Source organism: Sus scrofa, chromosome 1, assembly GCF_054392235.1.
Source record: "Sus scrofa isolate SSC_HxYL_T2T_F1_AM1 chromosome 1, Sscrofa_HxYL_maternal_Yorkshire_Landrace_v2.0, whole genome shotgun sequence".
In the NCBI taxonomy this organism is placed as follows: domain Eukaryota; kingdom Metazoa; phylum Chordata; class Mammalia; order Artiodactyla; family Suidae; genus Sus; species Sus scrofa.
Window position 1 is genome coordinate 288,280,327 of NC_139383.1, and position 19,756 is coordinate 288,300,082.

Sequence of the window (19,756 nt, forward strand, 5' to 3'; positions counted from 1 at the left end):
TATCCAAGGATAAGTGAGCTGTGCGTCACCCGCCCTGATGACAGCGCCTCTGGGCCCCCGGCGGGACCCGGAGGGCCCACTGGTCTCTCCATCACGAGCAGCCGTGACCCGGCCCCAGGAAGGCCCGACTCCACATCCGCCTGGGCGGGAGCCAGAGCAACGCTCCTCCAGCTGCCTGGGGACCACCAGCCCCTCCCTGTGCCCTGCAGGTGGCCCAGGGATGAGGTGGGGGGGTTGGTGTCAGGATCTCCAACAGTCTGGGGAAAAGAAACAGCCTGTTTGCACATGTCTGTATGTCCCGGAACCGACGAGGGACACAGGAGAGTTCCCAAGGAGAGAGACCAGACCAAACTTGGAACCGGACGGCCACCTCGGGACCTGCCAGGCCCCCGGGTTGCTGGGAAGCCAGAGGGGGGCTGCACTTGGCCCATCTTGTGAATCCCCCACCCTGCAAACACCCCTCCCAGGGCCGGGCGAGGGCGAGGCCAGGGCAGCGGGCCAGCACCGGCCAGGCCGGGCCAGCGGCTGTCCCTGCACCGTGCCGTCTAGGGAGGCGGTGCCCGGCACCTGCTTCCACTGCGGCTCTAACGAATTCCCTTGTGAGGTTTCTTGGAAATCAGTGGCTGCCATGTAATCACAGCTGCCGGGGCTCTGAGCAAGCCCGCTCGGGGGCTCCGTGCGGTTATAATTATTACGAAAGCGAAGTTAAGAAACAGTGCGGAGGAACTGAAACCTTTGGGGATGCTCGAGAGCCGGGGGCAGGGCAGAACCCCCCGCCCCACCCGGGACAAGGACACGCTGCCGTTCCCTGCTGGCTCCTCGTGGAGCCACCCCAACCCAGGGTCAGTCCACCTGGACGCACCTGGCCCAGGTAACCACTGCTGCCCACGGGCTCTGCTGTCTTTGCCCTGCCCGGGCCCACCCAGGGCAGCACACTGGGACCCCAAGAGAACCACGAGTGGGCACAGCAGTCACTACAGCCCCCCCGCCCCCTGCTCTGCTCTGCAACCCGCCCTCCAGCCCTAGTTTCCTTCCGTGAAATGAGAGGGTATGAGACACTCCCCCAAAGACCTCAGCCCTTGGCCAGCTCATCACCAAGGCAAGACCGTGACGGCCAGTGATCCCTGCAGGGGGCCAGGCTCGGAGGGGCTTCTCCTAAGAGGGCCGCAGGGGTCTATGGAAGGGTACAGCCAGCACGGCCATCTGAAGCCCCTGCCTTATGGCCTCGAGCCAGTGGCTGGACCTGCCTCTTCCTGGGTGCCTGTGGGGTGCCCTCACCCACAAAGCACGGGGCAGGGCCCTTGGAGTCACACCAAGCAAAAAAAAGGAGCTACGAGAGGCCTTTGGGGGTGCCCAGCCACAGATGCCCAGGCAGTGCCTTCCTGCTGGCACCAGCCCCCACTCCTGTAGCCCCCAGTGGGGGGAAAGCCCGGTCCCGCCCAGCCCCGCAGGGGTAGGCTGGTGGGCGTAAGCCCAGGACACCCAGCGCCCTCGGTGGCCAGCTGGGCACGGCAGAGCTGACCACCACACTGCAGGGGAGAGCAGCTCACGGCAGAACAGGCCCACCAGCCCCTCCCAACCTCAGCCTCCTTCCTCACGCCACGGAAGAACCACGGGTTTCCCCGGAGCCGCCGGGTACGCTCAGTTCACCCTCGTGTACGACGCGCTCACGACGAGGATTTCGTGCTGCCTCAATCCTGCCCAAATCCGGAGCCAGAGGAACGATGCTGCGTGTTGCACGGCTGCAGTAACTGCCACTCGCCACACACGCGCGCTGGCACGATGGCAACCGCCCTCCATGTGGGCAAACGGTGCTCCTGGCACCGGCTGGAAACCTCACAACCCTCTTCCTCAGCAGCGGAACTGGAGCCGTCCTGCCAGACGGGAGGTGTGGGCGCCCCCACCAAGAAGAGAAGAGCCAGAGGCCGAGCAGCTGGGCTGGGGGTTTTGGGGGAGCCTGGACGAGAGGGCAGGGGGCCGGGGGCCCAGCCTGAGAGCGGGTGGACCGTACCGCTGTTCCTGCCAAGACGGGGCGGGGGAGGCAGCCACGGAGCAGAGGGACTGGGGGCAGGGGGACAATCTGGCCTTCACCCTCTGCCGGGTTGAATGGGGTCCCCCAAATTCACGTTGACCTGGAAGCTCAGAATGAGACCTTAAGCGAAAGTAGGACCACCGCAGGTGCCATGCGTCACGGGAGGACGGTGTCCGACGGGACCTGGGGCCCAGCGGCCGTGGACCGGGCTCCTGAGAAGAGGAAAGTCCGGACCCAGCGAGGCCAGGCGGCCGGGAGCCCAGGAGCACCCACGACCACAGGCAGCTGGGCGGGGAGGGAAGCAGCCGGCCCTGCGACCCTGGCCTGGGGGCTTCTGGCCTCAGAACGGGGACAGGCAGCTCCGTCTGTGGCTCTGTTTCAACAGCCCTGAGACACTCACAACCCACCCCACGCTGGCCTTAAGCCTGGACCTAAGGGAACACTGGGGGTGGGGGGATGGCCCCAGTGCAGCCCCAGGTCGGGGGGCGGGTGGAGGAGACACAGTGAGTGGGGCTGTGGAAGCCACTTCTCCCCGGCGCTCAGGGTGGGCACGAGGGGACCAGTCGCAGGCACCCCCATCTCATCCCCACGGAGCCCCAGAGCCCAGAGGAGGAGCAGGCTAGGGACCGGGGGCTGCAGTCCAGTGCCCGGCTCGGAGCTTCTCCACAGGGGACCCTGGGGAGACGTGCCACTCACAGCCATGACGGGGCCCACGCAAGAGCCCCCGTTCCAGGGCTGCGGGTACACAAGATCCCTCAGGCCCGCAACCCCCCACGGCCACACGCCCAACCCTGTGACCCCCATGCTGGGGCTGCTTCGGAAACACACACACCAGACAAGGGCCCTTGAGGGACTGGGCAAAGTCGATCACGTGCCACCTCCAGCCACAGGACGGTGGCACGGCCGTAGCACCACCACCCAAGAGGCACCAGACGGGGGGCGCCCTGCAAAAGCGGTCTGGACTCCGGGGGTCAAGGTTTTGAGAACCAAGGAAAGACCCTGGGTTTTCCAGACGGAAGGAGCCTGAGAGACGCAGCCAGACTTGGAGAGACAGCAGCACACCCGCGTCCCCACGGCGCCACTCCCGACAGCCAGCCGCGGAAACAGCCACCTGTCCTGCGACAGCGGAAGGAGAAACCCGCTCAGGTCCATCCGCACAGAGCACGAGACTCGGCCTGAAACAGGAAGGGCATCCTGACACAGGTCACCGCACAGGGAGGACGTCGCGCGGACAAAATGCAGCCGGACGCAGAGGGGCGAATCCTGCACCCACGTGAGGGAACCAAACCCATAGAGACAGGATGTGGACGGCGGGGCCAGGGGCTCTTCCCTGGGGACGGAGTGTCAGTTTGGGAAGATGAAGGCGTCCCGGAGACGGATGGCACGGGCGGGGGGGCTGCACAATTGTGACTTTGATGCCACTGAACTGAGTACTTAAAAGCGGTAACGATGGTGGGTTTTACACGGAAGTAACAAGAATTTTTGCTGTTGTCTTTCTAGGGCTTCACCCGCGCGGCACACGGAGGTTCCCAGGCTAGGGATCGAATCAGAGCGGTAGCTGCCGGCCTACACCACAGCCATGGCAACGCGGGATCCGAGCCTCATCTGCGACCTACACCACAGCTCAAGGCAACGCCGGATCCTTAACCCGCTGAGCGAGGCCAGGGATCGAACCCACGTCCTCATGGATGCCAGTTAGATGTGTTTCCGCTGCGCCATGACAGGAACTCCAAGAATTGTTTATAATTAAAAATTTAAAAGCAGACCCAACAGGTGTCTGGGACATGGACTCGTTAGCAACCCTCTGACTGCAAAGGACCCAGGGTGAGAGCTGGGGGATGGCTGGGCGATGGCTGGGCTGCAGCGGGACGGGGTGGGCAGCGAGTGACACTGGAGCACATGGGATCTCTTACTTACACTCGGTTCTGGACGAAGTTCTGTGTCCAGTATACGGCTTCTCTAAATCCGGTATTGTCACCTCGCCTTAGTCAGCAGAACCAGTGTCCCCAGCACTGCGGGGGGTGGGGGTGGGGCTCCTCAACTGGCCTCTACACTGGCAATGGTGACAACAGGCCCAGGAGGCTGGAGGAAGCCACGTCACCATGTCCCCACCTTGGAGAACGGGGGCCTGGTCTCGGGGAGCCCCCACCTCTGGGCCTCATTCCAAGTCCTAGCCAGATGTTCTAAAAACCCTCAAGACACCACGGGACGTAGCCAGGCCCCTCCCCGGACCTTGGCCTCCTGAGCTTGAGCAGCAAAAGCATGTCACCTGTCGTTCCTGAGAGAAGCCCCCCAGGCCAGGCTGGGGGGTGGGGGGAGGGATGGAGGCCTCACAAGAGAGCCAGGGACCGATGCCCAAGGAGATCTGGGGGGTGGGAATGGGTCTCCACTTTCCCGCATTAACTGGGAATCTGGTGAGAGGCCCAGAGCGGAACCGGGGACACAGCTGGTGCTGCTGGGCTTGGGGAGCCGGGCCGGAAGTGCGAGGAGCCGGTGAGGAGGGGCCCCTGGCAAGCCCGCCTCGGCCTGGCCTCAGGGCCCAGGTCCAGGACCGCAGGCCCCAGGTCTGGGCTTGTCTGGACCCTGAGGGCACGCCCCCCGCCCCCGCCCCCCCACCGCCCGGACACCTGGCCCCCTCCTCCCGCGGCATCAACCGGGCTCTGACCTGCGCTCTGCCGCGATCTCATTCTTCCTCTGGGGGAGGGGGCAAGAGCCACGGTGGCCGAGCCTGTGCTGCGGCTGGGGGTCCAGCGCCCAGGCCCCACAGAGACCCGCCCCCTCTCCTTTCCAGGCCGCTCCCCGTGACAAGGACTGTGGCCTAAACTGGGTTACAACAATTAACACAAATTCTGCCTCCTGTCCCCAAACTTATGTAACCGCAGACACTGGCTCAGGAAAATCCTCTTCCATGGCTGGCCCCGTTTCCCGGCCTCGACCCCGGCCCAGCGCCCGAACCAAAGGTCAGTGCAGACCCCGTGGCCTGCGCTGGGCCTTCACGCCGCCGTGCAGGTGCTCGTGGGAGTGGCGCTCCTGTCTGTGCGTCCAGCTGCCCACCCTCCTGGGGCGGCCCGGGGCCGAGCCAGATGGCCAGCAAGGCCTGCACCTGCTTCTGGGACAGCACCCCCACGTCCCAGGCACCAGAGCGCTTCTGTGCCCACCCTGTCACCCTGGGGAGTCAGGGCCCCCCAGATTCTGTCCATCCAGAACCTCAGAATGTGACCTTATTTGGAAAAAGGGTCTTTGCAGGTGTAACAAGTCAAGGTCTTGAGAGAGGAGTGACGCGTTTCCAGGCCAAGGGCCGCCGAGGACCCCCGGCACCGCCAGACGCTGGACGAGGAGAGGGCCCCCCACAGCCCTGCCCACATCTTGACTTTGGACCTCCGGCCCCCAGACCGTGGGAGAGTCAATTTCTGTCGTGTTAAGTCCCCAGCTGTGTGGCCACTTGTTACCTGGCCCCCAGGAAAATGACCCCACCCCTGTTACACTCCAGGATGACCAGGAGGCTGACACCGCCCCTGGCCCGTCCTCTCCACAGAGAGCAAACTTCCAGGTTCCTGGAGCTGAGAGACCCCACGGAGACTCCCTCAAAGCAGCGTTCACATGATGGGGGCCGCGCTGTCCTCAGCAAGGGAGGGAGCCACCTTCAGACCCCCAGAGGGCAGGTGTGCGTGGCACTCGGGGCCACCGCCCCCCTGGGGGCTGCCTGGGCCCCTGGGGGCCACCCAGCCAGGCGCTGAGTCAGTGGATGGGCTAGCCTGTCGCAGGAGCCAGGGGCTGTCTGTGACCTCGGAGCCTTTAGGAGTGACAAGCACTTGGGACTCATGAGTGCCCAGCTCCAGCTGCTGCCAGAGCCTGTCCCAGTCCGCCCTGACCACGGGGCAGCAGCCGTGATCACAGCCACCTCATAAGGCACACACCTGCCAGGACCCCTTCAGAGCCGACACTCACTCAAACCACAGCACAGAGCCGGGTGGCCAGCTGGGGGACCTGGGTGTCCAGCTGTCACCCTGCCCCAAAGCCTCCGCTGGGTCCACCCTGTCCCCACTGCTCCCCGCATCCCCCCACGTCCCCCCATGCAGACAGGAGTGTGGAGGAAGGGGACGGACTTGCCCCAGTGTCCTGAGACACAGCCGGGGACCAAGGACCGGGGGGCCCGGGATGCCGGGGCGTCACCCCCGAGGGACCCACCGGCACCCCGCACCCCAAGCACATCCCCAGCCCGCGAGAAGGGTTCCCGGAGGAGCCAACCGGCAATTTGCATAATATTCTTTGCAAGTTAATATCAGCCTCTGATAATGATCTCGGCATAGCGTGGAGCGCTGAGGCGGCTGTTACAACACTAAGTAATCATATTTTAAATTATGTTTCCCTTTATAGAAAGGTGTTGCAAAAACACACAGACACGAAATCTGTCTGTTGCAGCCCCCTGCCAACCACCTGACCGGCTTTGCTGTGACGGCGACGCGGGGGCCGAGAAAGCCCGCTCGCCGGGCCAGCTGGACCCAGCTGGGCACCACGGGGCCTGAGCACACGGCCACCCTCGGCCCCCTGGGGGCAGCAACCGGGGCAGTGTCCCCGTGGACGGACTGGCCAGTCACCCACAGGGAAGGAGAGAGGGGCGAGGCCAGAAGCTGGAAGAGGCAGGAGCCCCGCCCCCACGGGGGGGCCCCCTCCCCCCCTTTCTCTTTGCGTAAGAGCCAGGGCCACCACTCAATCTCTATTTCCTTAAAAGCTTTTTTTTTTTCTTTTTTATTAAAAAAAAAATCCAATTATAGCACAAATCTCTCAGCAGGGGTCAGTGTAGAATAAGAATAGCCAAAGTTAATGGACATGACACCGGCAAGATTAATGCCTAAAGGGTTTCGAAAGTTGTATGATGCAGATTTCATTAACATTTTAATTGTAATGTATCTTTTTAATCTTCTCTCACCCTAATGGTTTTATATCCCCCCCAAAAGAAAGAAAAAAGAAAGACCAAAAAAACTGCTGACAACAACAAAAAGTACCAATATACAAAATTTAACAAAGGCGCTGAGCAGCGCGATGGAAACGAAATTAAATGAGCAAAAACTATGTTCACCGGGTGATTTTTAACAGCGCGAGAGTCGGAACGCAGCAGAGACCGGCCCTTTCTCCCTTCTCGGCACAGAGACGCCGACGGCCAGGACAGGAGACAGGCAGATGCCCAGAGCTAGGGTGGGGAGCCCCGTGGGACCCGCGACAACGCCCTCGGCTCCTGACCCCGCGCCACAGCGAGCAGGCCTCCTGCAAAGACCACCCTGCAGCTTGGCAGGCCCCACCAGCCGGTCTCCAGCCAGCGGCCAGGAGGGGGGCTGTGGGGGGAGGCCCTCTTCCAGAAAATGCCAGCAGAAGCCCCTGGCACAGTGTGGATGGGGAGGGGACATCTAGGGGTGTCACCATAACGAAGGGAGCATTTTGTGGGGCAAGGGCTAGGGTTGCAGACAAGCAGGCAACTGCTTGCTTGGGTGGCTCTGGCTGACGGGGCAGCCGCATAGCATGGCCTCCGACTTCCAAAAATGAAGAAGTACATTTGGCCCTGACGACAGAGGGCCCAGGTTTTTATTTTCAATCAACAAACGCTCCTAGAGCACCACACCTGCGCCTGCTGCTGTACCTGATGCTTCGCTCCAAAGCCAGCTCCCCTCAGTACCCCCACGCCAGGGCCAGCCCACCCTGGAGGACTCAGTGGCTAGGCCTGATGCTGGCCGTGGGGGCCGGCCAGCCTGGGCCTGGGACACAGCCCCACAGCCAGGCTCACGGCTTACCCCAGTGACTATATATGGGCACTTTCAGGCCCCTGCGGTCCCCGCCCCCGGCCCTGCCTGCCTCCCAGGCACACGGGCAGACACTGGGCGGGGCCCAGGAGTTCCCGGCCCATCCATGGCCATGTGCCCTCCCAGATGCCAGGGCCCAGGGCCAAGGGGGAGGGGGAAGATTCCTTCAGAGACCCAGAGCCAGCCTCTCCTCCGTGGGACCAGAGACCAGAGAAACAAACACCTCACAGAAAAGTGTACCTCCGTCCTCCCGGAGCCTGAGAAGCAGCCTCCCCTTAAAGGGATACGAACCCCTCTCACGTCTTGGTCCACCTGCAGGGAGGGAGCATCTCCAGAGGCCCCGAGGCGCAGCCTGCTCACCTTCAGCCTCCCAGCAGGGAATAAAGAAGCTACTATGTAGTGTCACAACACACGGGCCAGGACGGGGCTCAGAGATGCTAAGTTACCCACCCAAGGTCACACAGCCTTGGCTAGGATGTGATCTGAGAGACCCCTCAGAGGCCCTGCTCCTGAGGCCTCCTGGCCTGGAGAAGCTGCAGGCAGGGCAGGCCGGGGAGAGCCCAGGGTCACAGCAGAACCCCCCCTCACCAATTCCTCCTGCTCAGATACACTCCCAGGCCCAGGGAAAGGTCAGCGCCCTGCCGTCCTTGTCCCCCTGAGGGCTGCCCCCACTCTGAGGATGCCAACCCAGAGACAGCCACCAGGGAGCCGCGCTGCAAAGTTCATGTCCCAAACACTGCGTCTGCCCTGCCAGGCCCTCTGAGACCCTCACCCACAAAGCACCTGCTTCCAAACCCAAAAGCCAGAGGCCAGGCCGGAGGAAGCCCAGCTCCCAGGAGCAGGCAGCTGCAGGTGACACAATGAGGGAGCCCTGGCCAGGCGGGAGCATATTTTGCAAATGATCTCATCGAGAGCCAGGCCTGGTGAGAGCGAGGATTTGCTAAAAGAGAAACAGAGGTCGCCAGGATCCCTGCTGCTCAGGAGGCTGGGCGGCGGGAGTGGCGCCTCAGGCCTGCTGACTGAACGCATCCCGGCGGCCGCACCCCGAGCCCGGAGGTTGAAGACGGGGGTGGGATGTAACCCTTTGGGGTCTCGGGACACAAGAAAAGGGAGTGGGACCTCCGGTGGAGGGGTTGGGGGGCGGAGGACACACAGGACACACCTCTGAACCGGGGTGCAGGCCCAAAGAGAGATGCTGGCTCTAACCCTAAGTCCCAGCCCCACCTGGAAGCACCTGAGTGCCAGGCTCCTCACCTTGGGCAGAAGCCGGGGGTGCCAGGAGAGCCACGTGAATGAGGCGCTTGGAGAGGCCTGGGGAGGACCCAGAACACCGGCCGGCCGGGCTGTGCTCTCTGCAGACCCTGCAGGCGGCCGGGCCTGGCCGGCCCCAGGAGAGATGCTGAAGCCCCTCACCAGCCCCGAGTCAGACCCCAGACCCCCCAGACCTCACAAGCTCCCGAAGTGGGGTTGGCTCTGGGTGCCGCTCACCGGGAACACCTCTGGGTCCAGCAGGGGCTGGTGGCACTTATCTCTGTGTACAGATATGTGCCCCTCACGGTGGCACAGCACAGGCACTGCACCCCTTCAAAAGGCCAGCACTGACGGCCAGGGCCATTGATCCAGGGCACTCCTGGGGGATGCTGGCCCTGGGAAAGAGCCAGCCCAGGCCAGCAACACCCTCCCGAGCTGGAAGGTGGCTTGCTTTGTCCCAAGAACCCAGGCCCAGCCCAGCTCCCCAAGTCTGCCCCTCCCTCTGGGGTCTGCCGGAGGCCCTGCTTTTCAGGGCACACATGAGGCTGGTGAGTTGGGGGCGAGGCCTGGACGGGGCTGCTGCTCAGGCTCTAACAATTCAGCACGTGGCCCCCACCCCGCCCCAGCCAGGGCAGCTCGTCCCGCACCCCCAAAACCCAGCAGGACAACAGAACCCAGGGGCCGGCCGGGGGGTGGGGCAGGCCGGGCAGAGCCCAGGCAGGAGAGGGTAGGGGAGCTGCAAGGGGGCAGGGTGGGGTGGGCTTCAGGGGGAGGCACAGGGAGGATGTGCTGCCTGGGAACATCCTTGAAAGGGTCAAAGACGTTGTTCTGATCTTCCGTCCCAGGAGGGGTACCAGGCCCACCCCAGCCGGGGCCGCCGGGCCGCCAGGCAGAGCCCGAGAGGCAAAGGTGCCAGAGGAACCCAGGCTGTGCACGCCAGCTCAGCGCTTGCCATGGGCATCCCTCTCACATGAACGCAGCTCATGTTTTAGCTGGAAAACAGAGAGAGGTTTGGAGGATTCTAATAAAAGTCACCCGGGAGCCCCCTGCCGGGGGGCCCCTCTGGGTGTCCCCTCGCGGCCATGATAAAGGGCCGAGGGCTCTGCCAGGCAGCCCCAGCACAGGCATCTTCTCCTGGCCCGGGATCCTGCAGAAGAGCACAAGGGCTGCAGAGCAGAGGCCGGACGACGCCAGCTCTCAGAGTCAGCACCAACCCCGTCAGGGTGACCACTGGGGACCCATCCACGCCACAGAGAGGTGACAGGTGATACGCGTCCTGCGTCTCTGCTCCTTCCAGCCAGCTCCCCAGAACAGCAGGGCCAACCACCCTGGGCCTGGCCTCCTCCTGCTTCCTCCACACAGGCTCTGGACTCAGGCTCCGGCCGAGCCGAGGTACCACCCAACCGTGGAATGACCGACGGGAGAGCGTCCGCCTGGGGCCTCCTGGGAGGGATGGGCGGCACAGACGGGGGCGCAGGGGGAAGGCGCTTCGGACAGTGGATGGCAGTGCCACGGCCTGACCGTCCCCAACTCCCTCCTCCCGCCCAGCCTCGTTTCCTCATCTCTAAAATGGAGCCAAGAGGCAGACCCGGGTCCTGGAGTCCTTGGGGGCTTAACCACCCGCCCGCCCTGAGCACTGAGAACCCGGTCCTTTGTTCTGGGGCGACCTGCAGGGAGCCAGGGGAGAGGGGACAGGCGCTCAAGAGAGGAAGCCGAGAAGCAGGGGTTGGGAAGGGGAGACCTAGAGAGAGACCCAGACCAGACCAGACCAGACCAGGGTGCTCAGAAGACCAGCTCAACCAGATGGCAGCCCAGGAAGGGTGCGCCCCCTCCCGCCCCCACCACACAGGACAGGCTCCGTCGGAACGCACCAGCAGGGGACGGGTGGCTGGGTGCCCAACGGGTCCCAAGAAACGACGCCGGAAAGAAAGCCCAGCTGCCCGTGGGGGCCAAACATTCCCCATCCAGGCCGGGAGAAGGAGGATCCCAGGACGATGCACAGCCTGCAGCCCAGACCCAGGACCGGCCCACCGCAGATCCACAGGTTTAAAGGGCACCGGCGAGAGCTGGCATCACGGGCCCCAAGACCAAACTTCTGAGAAGCCCGGAAGAGGGGGTCCCGGAGGTGACCTCTGACCTCATGACCCCCCCAACACCACCCCTGCCGACCACGGAAGGGTTTGAGTCCCCGACCATGCGGGGTGGGGGGGTGGGGGGGTGGGGGAGCAGCAGGCTCAGACCTCACCGCGAGCTTCCTGGAGAAGGGGCTCGGGCCCCAAGACCCCAGCTCCGCAGGGACAGAGCAGCGGAGGAGAGGTGGCAGCCCCCTCCCAGTGCAGCGGGGCCCCAGACTCTCCCCAGGGAGGGTGTGCACGAGGGAGGACACGGGGCAGGGACGCCCACGAAGGGGCCCGGCGGCGGGACCGGGAGGGCGAGGAAGGAGAGGCGCAGGGCCAGGCTGATGCGCAGCCGCGCGCCGGCCTCGGACCCTGGCCCTGAGGGAGGGGCGTGGCCCCGGGGCCGCGGCCCCCGGCCGATTCCGCGGGGGCCTCCCCACCCGGGCGGGCTGGGCTCCGTCCGCCCGGCCGGGGGAGGCCGAGAGTCCCGAGCGCCCCGCGAAGCCCGGCGGCGGCGGCGCCGGGAGCCGGGGTCCGTGTGCGGCGGGGCGGGGTGCGGCCCGGCCGGCCGAGCGCCTCCCCAGGCCCGGGCGCCGCCGGCCACCTCCGCGGGCGGCGCGCGGCGCGAACTTGGGCACTGCGGCAGGCGCGGGAGGGCGCGCCGCGGAGTTCGCGGGAAGTGCGGCGGCGGGGCCCGCGGGCGGCGCGAAGTTGGGGTACCTGCGGGCGCCGGCCCGGTCCGGCCTGCGGCAGGAAGTGCTCCGGCGGCCCGGCGCTCCGGCTCACATGGACTTTCTCCGGCCGCGCCCAGCACCGGGCCGCACCGCGGCGGGCGGGGCGCGCGGGGGAGGCGCCGCGGGCCGTTTAAAGGGACAGCGCGCCGGCCGCGCGCGCGCACTCGCCGCCCCGGGGCGCGCCGCCCCGCCGGCAGGTGGGCGCCCCGGAAGGGGCCGGGGCGGGGGGGGGGGGGCCCGGGCGGGGAGGTCCAGGGGAGGCAGCTCTGCGCCCCCGCCGCACGCCCGCTCCGCGAACGCCCGGCCTGCGACCCCGCGCCGGGCGCTGAGCCGGGACGGGACGTGGGAAGGACCGGGGCGCCAGCCCGCACTCTCCCCGGCCCTGCGTACCCAGAGCCCCCGGGCCTGGGGCGCCCCCTCCCCGCGGCGGCCGCACTTGCAGCGCTCAGCCTCCGGGATGCGGCGCCAAGTGGGGGCGCGGGCGGGAGCGGGGGCGCGGCCTTGACTGCCACGGACGCTCCGGCGGCCGGAAAGCGGGGACGCAAGAGCGCCCTCAGGCCAAGCGCGCAGGTCGCCGGCGCCTCCTGCGCGGAGCCCGGGAACTGCGAGCTGCGTAGAGGCGGCCGGGGGCTGCTTTCAGGCTCTGCGTGATCTGGGTGCACTGGCCGGGAGGGCCTCCCCCTGCCCCCGCTGCCCCGCCGCGTCTCCCGGTTTGCTCGAGGCCACCCTCCTGTGGACAGAGATGAGGTTTTCAAACAAGTAAGCAGAAATAAAACCAGCCACGCATCCGAAAGGACCCACAAACATCCCCCTCAGGCACCGCCATGCTAACTTGAGGGCTGCAGCCAGGACCCGCTCCAGTGGTCGTCCAAGGAGACCAGAGACCTCCTTCAAAGACCCCCTGGTTCCCTCCTTTCCGCCGCCGCCCCCCCTCCCCGCCAGGGCCCCTGCAGGAAAATGGGGAGCCCCGGACAGTGTTCCTGAGCACAGAGCCACCGGCATGAGGGCGCTGATGTGAAGATGCCCCTTGGGTCAGAAGCTGGGGCTAAAGCTCCGCGGGATGGTTAGCCAAGGTCATTCCTAGGACAACGGTCAGAAGCTCCGTCTGCGTACTCCTGGCCCCAGTCTCCTGCTCCTTCCTTGACCTTGGTCAGAGACGGACCCCTGAAGGTCTTGCTGACAAAGAACCTCCTCCCACCAGCTCTCTCCTGCCATGCTCTGGGGGTCGGAGGTGAACCTTCTGGGACTCTCTGCGCACGCCCCTGGGACCGCACCTACGCCCCTGGGACGGCACCTAGACCTAAACTTCATCCCAGGCCCCACCCCGCCCCAGCCCCAGCCATGCCCACGGCTGCAGGGCAGTCCAGCTGTCCAGAGGGGACGCTACCAGTTGGAGACACAGTCACGTGGCTTGGCATGTGGCCCTGGCCCAGGTAGATCCCTGCCTGCTCGGGGACCCCTGAGGCTCTGGGGCCGGGGGCCGGGGGGGGGGGGGGGGGGGGGGATGGGAAGGAGGCCACGCCTTGGCCCAGGGCAGTCTGGCGACTTTAGGATTGCCTGACTCCTAGGATTATTTAGGATCACCGCCCTGCACACTCCCCCGGGGCTCTGGGAACTGGGGCTTCTGCAGAGGCACGTGCAAGCTGAGGCAGCTGTGTCTAGCGGCTTCCAGCCCAGGGCTCAGGACACAAGAAGCCCTCCCTAGGCTCCAAGGTCCTCCTTGCCCAAGGGTGAGAGGTCATTGTGCGATGGGGTCCAGAGGTGTGACCGCTTCACTAGAGCAGGTGAGAATGGGGCAGGGGTGCCGGCCGTCTGTTCTACGTATTCCTGGTGGGAGCCTCTGCTCACCGGGAAACTGATCATAGATTTACATGTTCTCATTGCTTTTTTCTTTTTTCTTCTTTTTTCTGGCCACGCCCGTGGCATGGGGGAGTCCTGAGACCAGAGATCAAACCCGAACCACAGCAGCGATCCAAGCCTCTGCACCAGCAACCCCAGATCCTTGACCCGCCGCCCCAGGAGGGACTTTTTTGGTTGTTTTGATCGTTTGTATTTTCTAAATATTAAAGAAATTCTTTTTTCCCTAATGAAGGGCGTGTAGAAAGCATTGAAAACTTTTTTTGGTCTTACGGCTGCACCCACAGCACGTGGATGTTCCCCGCTAGGGGTCGAATCGGAGTTGCAGCCACCGCAAGGCCAGATCTGAGTCTCATCTGTGCCCTCTGCCACAGCTTGCGACAACACCAGCTCCTTAACCCACTGAGCGAGGCCAGGGATTGAACTCATGGACACTGCGTCGGGTTCTGAACCCGCCGAGCCGCAACGGGAGCTCCAAAAAGTGTTTAGAAGATGACAGATACCCAGAAGCCTGTCCCCGAGGCTTTGGTGCCGTTTCCGTGCACGTGTGCGTGTAAACCCTGCTTGCAGGTTTCCAATGCTGGGTATCTACCCAAACCCAGCCTGTGCTGCCTTAATTTTCACCTCAGTTCCATGACGTTGGCTCTCTATTTATTCTTGCTTCACTGACGAGAAAAATGCAGCTTAGGTAGAAACTGCAGCTAGCTCCTGGTCACTCGCTCTGGATCCTAGAGCAGGCGGGGCGGTCCCCATCCCTCCATTTAATCTTTACGACCCTTCCAGACGTTGTAAACGACCAGCCTGCGCTGGCTGATAGGCAGGCTGGGTGGCCACAGGCCCCTCTTGAGGGATCCGATTAGCACCACAGACCCCGAGATGCCAACAGGGTTTTCCCAGCTCGGGGAGGCCTGGCAGCTGGGCCTGAGCTTTCGTGGCCTCAGCTGGATTCCCTCCTTTATCCAGAGGGCGTCAGGCTGGGGGAAGAGGGCTATCTCAGCGGGTGACTCTGCAAACACACGGAGGGCCCACCGAGGCAGGGGCTCGGGTGGGGCTCAGGGTGCACTTGGGCACATGACTTGGTCCCCGGTCTGTCCTTCCCTGGCCAGCCCTCCAGGTGCTGCTGCCACGGTCTTGCAGGTGTGAGGGCTGATCGGAAGCGCTGGACGGAGCCGGGTTCCCATGGGGGCAGGGGCAGGGGACGCCTTCCTCCTCCAGGCTCCCCGGGTCCACACGCATCAACACCAGTTGCTCCACGCACCCCACTCTGCTCACTCAAGTCTTGTCCTGAGCTCCCTAGAGCAGAGGGGCTCCCACCTGGGGGCGGGGGTCTTCCGGGATGCATGGGCCCCTGCGCGTGGCTGGTATCAGTTCTGGGGAAGGGCTGACATCCTGCAACCGAGGCTCCTCTCCAAGGATTGAGGCCCATCAGATAGACTGAACCGGAGACTCACCTGCCCACCTGAGCGGCTGCTAGATGTGCCTAGTGTGACATGGCTGCACAGACCCTGTCTGTGCCCCAGAACTGCTCCCCCGGCCTCCATCCCAGCAAAGGACAGCTCTTCCTTCCGGAAGCTCCCTCCTTGGGCAGCTCAGGCCAACCTTGGATTCTGCATCTCACTGTCCTCACACCCCAGTCCTGACAGCGCCGCCTCAAGGCCTGGCGGGCATTGGTCCCCCTTACCTGTCCACAGCCACCCTCCTGCTCCAATCCCCCTTCTGAGGTTACTGCGACGTCCCCCTCACTGGTCTCCTGTCTGCCCCTCTTGTCCCTCCCTGGGTCTGTCACCACAGAGGTGCTTCTGAACATGTCAGCTCATGCCCTCCGTGACTCAGGCCCCAGTGGCCCCTGTGTCCCTCCTCACTCAGGACACGGGGGTGGCCAAGCTCTGGCTCCTCACCCTACACCCACCCCTACTCGTCCCTTGGCCAGCCACGCCGGCTTCTGCATGGGGCCTCCCAATGCTGGCATCCGTCTGCCCCAGGTCCTTTGCACCTGCTCGTCCCACTGTCTGTACCGCCCTCCCTGTGTCTCAGCGCTTTACCCTATCAGAGCTTTTGTGTCTCTGCCCACCGTGACCCATTGGCAGCCGGCTCCCCGACCCAGCCTGGGTGATAATCCACTCTGGTGTCCGCAGTCCCGTCTCCCCCTTGGGCACAGGTTCCCTGTCTTGTCCACAGCCCTGGCTCTGGTTCTGGGGGTACCCAGCACAGACCGTTGTCCACAGACATCTGCCGCGTGTGAGGGCCTGAGGGGCACTGTGAGCTTGCCAACAAGGGGCCAGGACCCCCGCCCACCTGCCCGTGTTCTGGTGCCACTTTCCTGACCTCAGAGTGGCCAGGGAGCCCAGGCAGCAGGCAGGGAAACAGCAGGCAGGGGACCGCAGGGTCAGGCCCTTGGCCGGGGCTGCGGGGCTGTGAACAGACTCTAGTGTCCGAAGAGGCAGAGCGAGAAAGCAGCGCTTCCCCACGGGGGCCTGTCGGCTGCCCGGTGTGACAGCTGGCAGCAGTGGCAGCCCCTTCTCCCAGGCCACCTTGAGAGCAAAGGAAGGCCTGCCTCCTTGACTTTGCCTGGAGGACACAGAATAAGCCTCGGGTGGCCAGGCCAGCCTTGACGGCCCCAGGGGAAGCCTCCCGGTCTGGGACAGAAGGACCCCCGGCCCCAGGTCCGGCCCCTCCTCCTCGGAAGCTGCCCCCAGGTGGAGGCTGGCTGGGCCTTCATGGGGAGGGGCCTGTGGAGGCTTTTGCTGCAGGCACCAGAGCATCGCAGCAGCGCGGTCAGCGAGACCCCTGCCCGGACCCAGCGGCTGTCAGCCAAGCCGTGAGCCTCCCTTTCCAGGTCCGCGTGAAACTCCCAGAGGGGCCCTGGCCAGCCCGTTAGTGGCCGCGCGCCAGCTGCCCACAAAGCGGCTCTTTGTTAGGACCTTGCTCGGTGCCAACCAGGCCGTCCACTCGCCCCCGCCCTCCCCCAGACTCGCAGAAGTCAGGCCTTCCATTTCAGCCGGGTTTCTGCCACCCCACCCCCCGTCCCCGGCTCAGGGGTCCCTGAAGCTACCGCCTCTTAATACGGGAACAAAACTGATCCAATCCTGCCGCCTACCCCAGGAGCCCCCCCAGGAAGTCTGCCAGCCCCCCAGGCGGAGCCTGCTGAGACTTGGAGGGGAGCATGGGGCTGCTCACCCAGGACGGAGGGCAGGGACCCCAGGGCCCAGGCCACCCTCCAGCCAAAGCCCAGCCCAGGCCGTCAGGCAGGCACTTTTCCGAGCAGCCGCAGCCGGCCAACCTTGAGCATCGCCTCACGGCCCCCAGCCTGCCCTCCCGAGGAAATCACCTCTCCTTCTGTTCCTGGCAGAGCCTGGCCATCCCATTGCCCACTGGCCCGCAGGGGCGCCTTGCCCTCTGATTCGGGCCCCAGGGCCAAGAAAACGGGAAGGGGCTTGTGAGTTTGAAGGGTCCCCAGATCCTCCAGCAAAGGGCTTGGCAGTCCGACCTCCTGGAGTGGGTGCCCCGGCTGTTGGAGGCCCTCCTGGCCCCCTGGCCGCCCTTCCTAATGCCATTTGCCATTGTTTTATTTATTTATTTGTTTATTCATTTGCTTTTTTTTGAGCTGTACCTGCGGCATATGGAGGTTCCCAGGATAGGGGTTGACTCGGAGCCACAGCTGCCGGCCTCCACCACAGCCACAGCAACATGGGATCCGAGCTGCGTCTGCGACCTACCCCACAGCTCATGGCAACGCCAGATCCTTAGCCCACTGAGGGAGGCCAGGGAGCGAACCCGCAACCTCATGGTTCCTAGTTGGAGTTGTTTCTGTTGCACCACGACGGGAACGCCATGCTGGTTAACTGTTTTATAAATAGTCCTGTGTGTACGTTAACCCCCTCCCGCCGTTACTGTGCTGTGGCAGTTATTCTGGAGAATCAGTGAGAACCCCACCCAGGAAGGGCCACGCCCTCTTCCCCGTGGCGTTCCTCTGCCCCCTCGGGGTGCCTTGGGCCACAGGGCACCTCCCTGGGCACTGCTGGCTCTTCTCCGTGTCTCCGCCAAACTCACTCTGAAGCCTGGCATGGCCTGCAGTCCCCAGAAGCATTGGGTTCTGCCCACCGGGCGCCTGTCACTCCCCGCAAAGCCTGCGTTGGGAGCATCCCCCACACCAGAACTGGGCCCAAGCTCGTCCTGCAGGGACTCCGGGGCCAGACTCCTGGGGTTCCAGCCCCCAGCCAGTCCAGGTTCCTGTGCAGGTGACAAGTGGACCCCACGTGGGGGCCCGTTAAACTCCTGTGTGTCCGATGGAAAAGTCGGTTGTCCTGCAGACGGGGGACTGGGCACTGGGGACTGGGCTGATGCCAGAGAGGGGGAGGGGCAGATGGAGTGGAGAGGAGGGCGGGCCGGGGCCTCACTCTGTGCCCCTTCTGTGCTCAGGGACGTCCCACCAGTCCTGAGCCGCTGGCCTCCGCCTATTCCCCAGCCTTGGTCCCCTCCCCACGCACCCCCCCGCGCGGGCCCACTCTGCGCTCTGTCCCCCTGCCACAGGGCCTTTGCACCTGCGATTCCCCTCTGCATGTCAACTCTGGTTCGTCCTTCAGGCCCGGTGGTCCCCCGGGCCCTCGGGGACGTCATCGTGAGCCCCCGGCTGGCCCTCCCAGCGCTGGGCCCCCCTGGCAGCCCTCTGCAGCCTGCCGTCTGCGTCTGTGAGCGGGTGGTTGAATCAACCCCAGGATGTGGATAAGGTCTTGCTCAGAGCGCACAGCGAGGGCTCCGACAGCCTGGAGGGCTGCCAGCAAGGCCCCCTCGCCCTGGTCGGGGGCGGCGAGCAGGCCCGCACACCCACGGCCAGGTAGCCACGGGACCTCCCGTCCTCCTGGAACTCCTGCCTCGTGCTGGCCTGGGAGTCGCCCCTCGGATCTGGGAGAGAATGCGGCCGGCCAGGGCTGCTGTCCACGGATGGTTGACAGACCCCAAAACCTCGTGGGCTAAGAAGAGCCACTCACATAGCAAGACAGCACTTCATCCAAAATAAAAAACAAAAACCAAAATAACCAGGGCTGGGGAGCCCCGAGGAAAACTGGAACCTTCTGCGACATCGGTGGAGATTTATTTGTTTATTTATGCCGGGGCTGAGGGAGGGGGAGCGGGTGTTTAATGGGGACAGAGCTTCGGTTTGGGAAATGAGCGAATCTCAGAGGTGGGTGCGGTGGTGGTTACACCAGAGGGACCGGCTCGAGGCCACTGAGCTGTGCGCTCAAAGTGGTGACACAGGTACATCTCAGGTTACGCGTGCTTCCCACAAGGCAAAACAAAATGGGATGCGGGGCCCCGAGAGGAGGTGCCCGGCTGTCTCGAGGAACAGGCGAGCGGGGAAGGGGCTGGTTCTGCCTGGTTCCGACCCACCTGGTAGGGAAGGTGAATGTTTGGTCAGAGCCGCTGGGTCCACTCCCAGCACAGCCCGAGCCCGGGAGACGGGCATGGAGGGGCTCTGTGCCCAGGCCCTGTGGCCTCTGGGGAGGTGGGGGGCCTGGTGGGAGGTGCCAAGGCCCAGTGGGAAGCGGGGAGCCCGAGGGTCACCCCAGCGTGGCTCCTCCTCCTCCGCCTCTGTTCTCAGGCTCAGGGAAGGGCCGAGGCTCTCGTACGTTTCCTGGGTCCCGGGAAGCAGGGAGCTGCATGTCGGCCCCGGAGCAAGGAGGCTGAGGGTGCAGGGCCTGGCGCCATGCCCCTGCCATGGGGGAACCTTCCCTGCTCCCCCCATCGCTCCCCCACCCGAGTGACCCTCGGCTTTTGGGGTGGGGGGCTTGCCTGAGTCCAGGCAGCAGGCGGGTGGGAACAGGTGCCGACCCCAGGGGACGGTGCCTTTCTTCTTGATGGCTCACCTGGCTGCCCCCCTTTAGTCTCCACAGTGGGAGGGACCCCCTGGACATGGGGGCTAGGGACTGAACCCAAGCCAAAGCAGTAACGACGCCAAGTCCTTAACCACTA

The 19,756-nt window shown here is 64.7% G+C and overlaps 1 protein-coding gene across 2 annotated transcripts in view; it reads right to left on the minus strand.

Moving 5' to 3' along the window:
• Positions 1 to 11,993, minus strand: part of NACC2 (NACC family member 2) — a 68,247-nt gene extending 56,254 nt beyond the window's left edge. For both annotated transcript variants that reach the window (XM_021081251.2, XM_085020055.1), the window contains exon 1: positions 11,916 to 11,993. The gene's annotated coding sequence lies outside the window, so the exon portion shown is untranslated. The remainder of the gene's footprint in view (positions 1 to 11,915) is intronic.
• Positions 11,994 to 19,756: the final 7,763 nt, after the last annotated feature.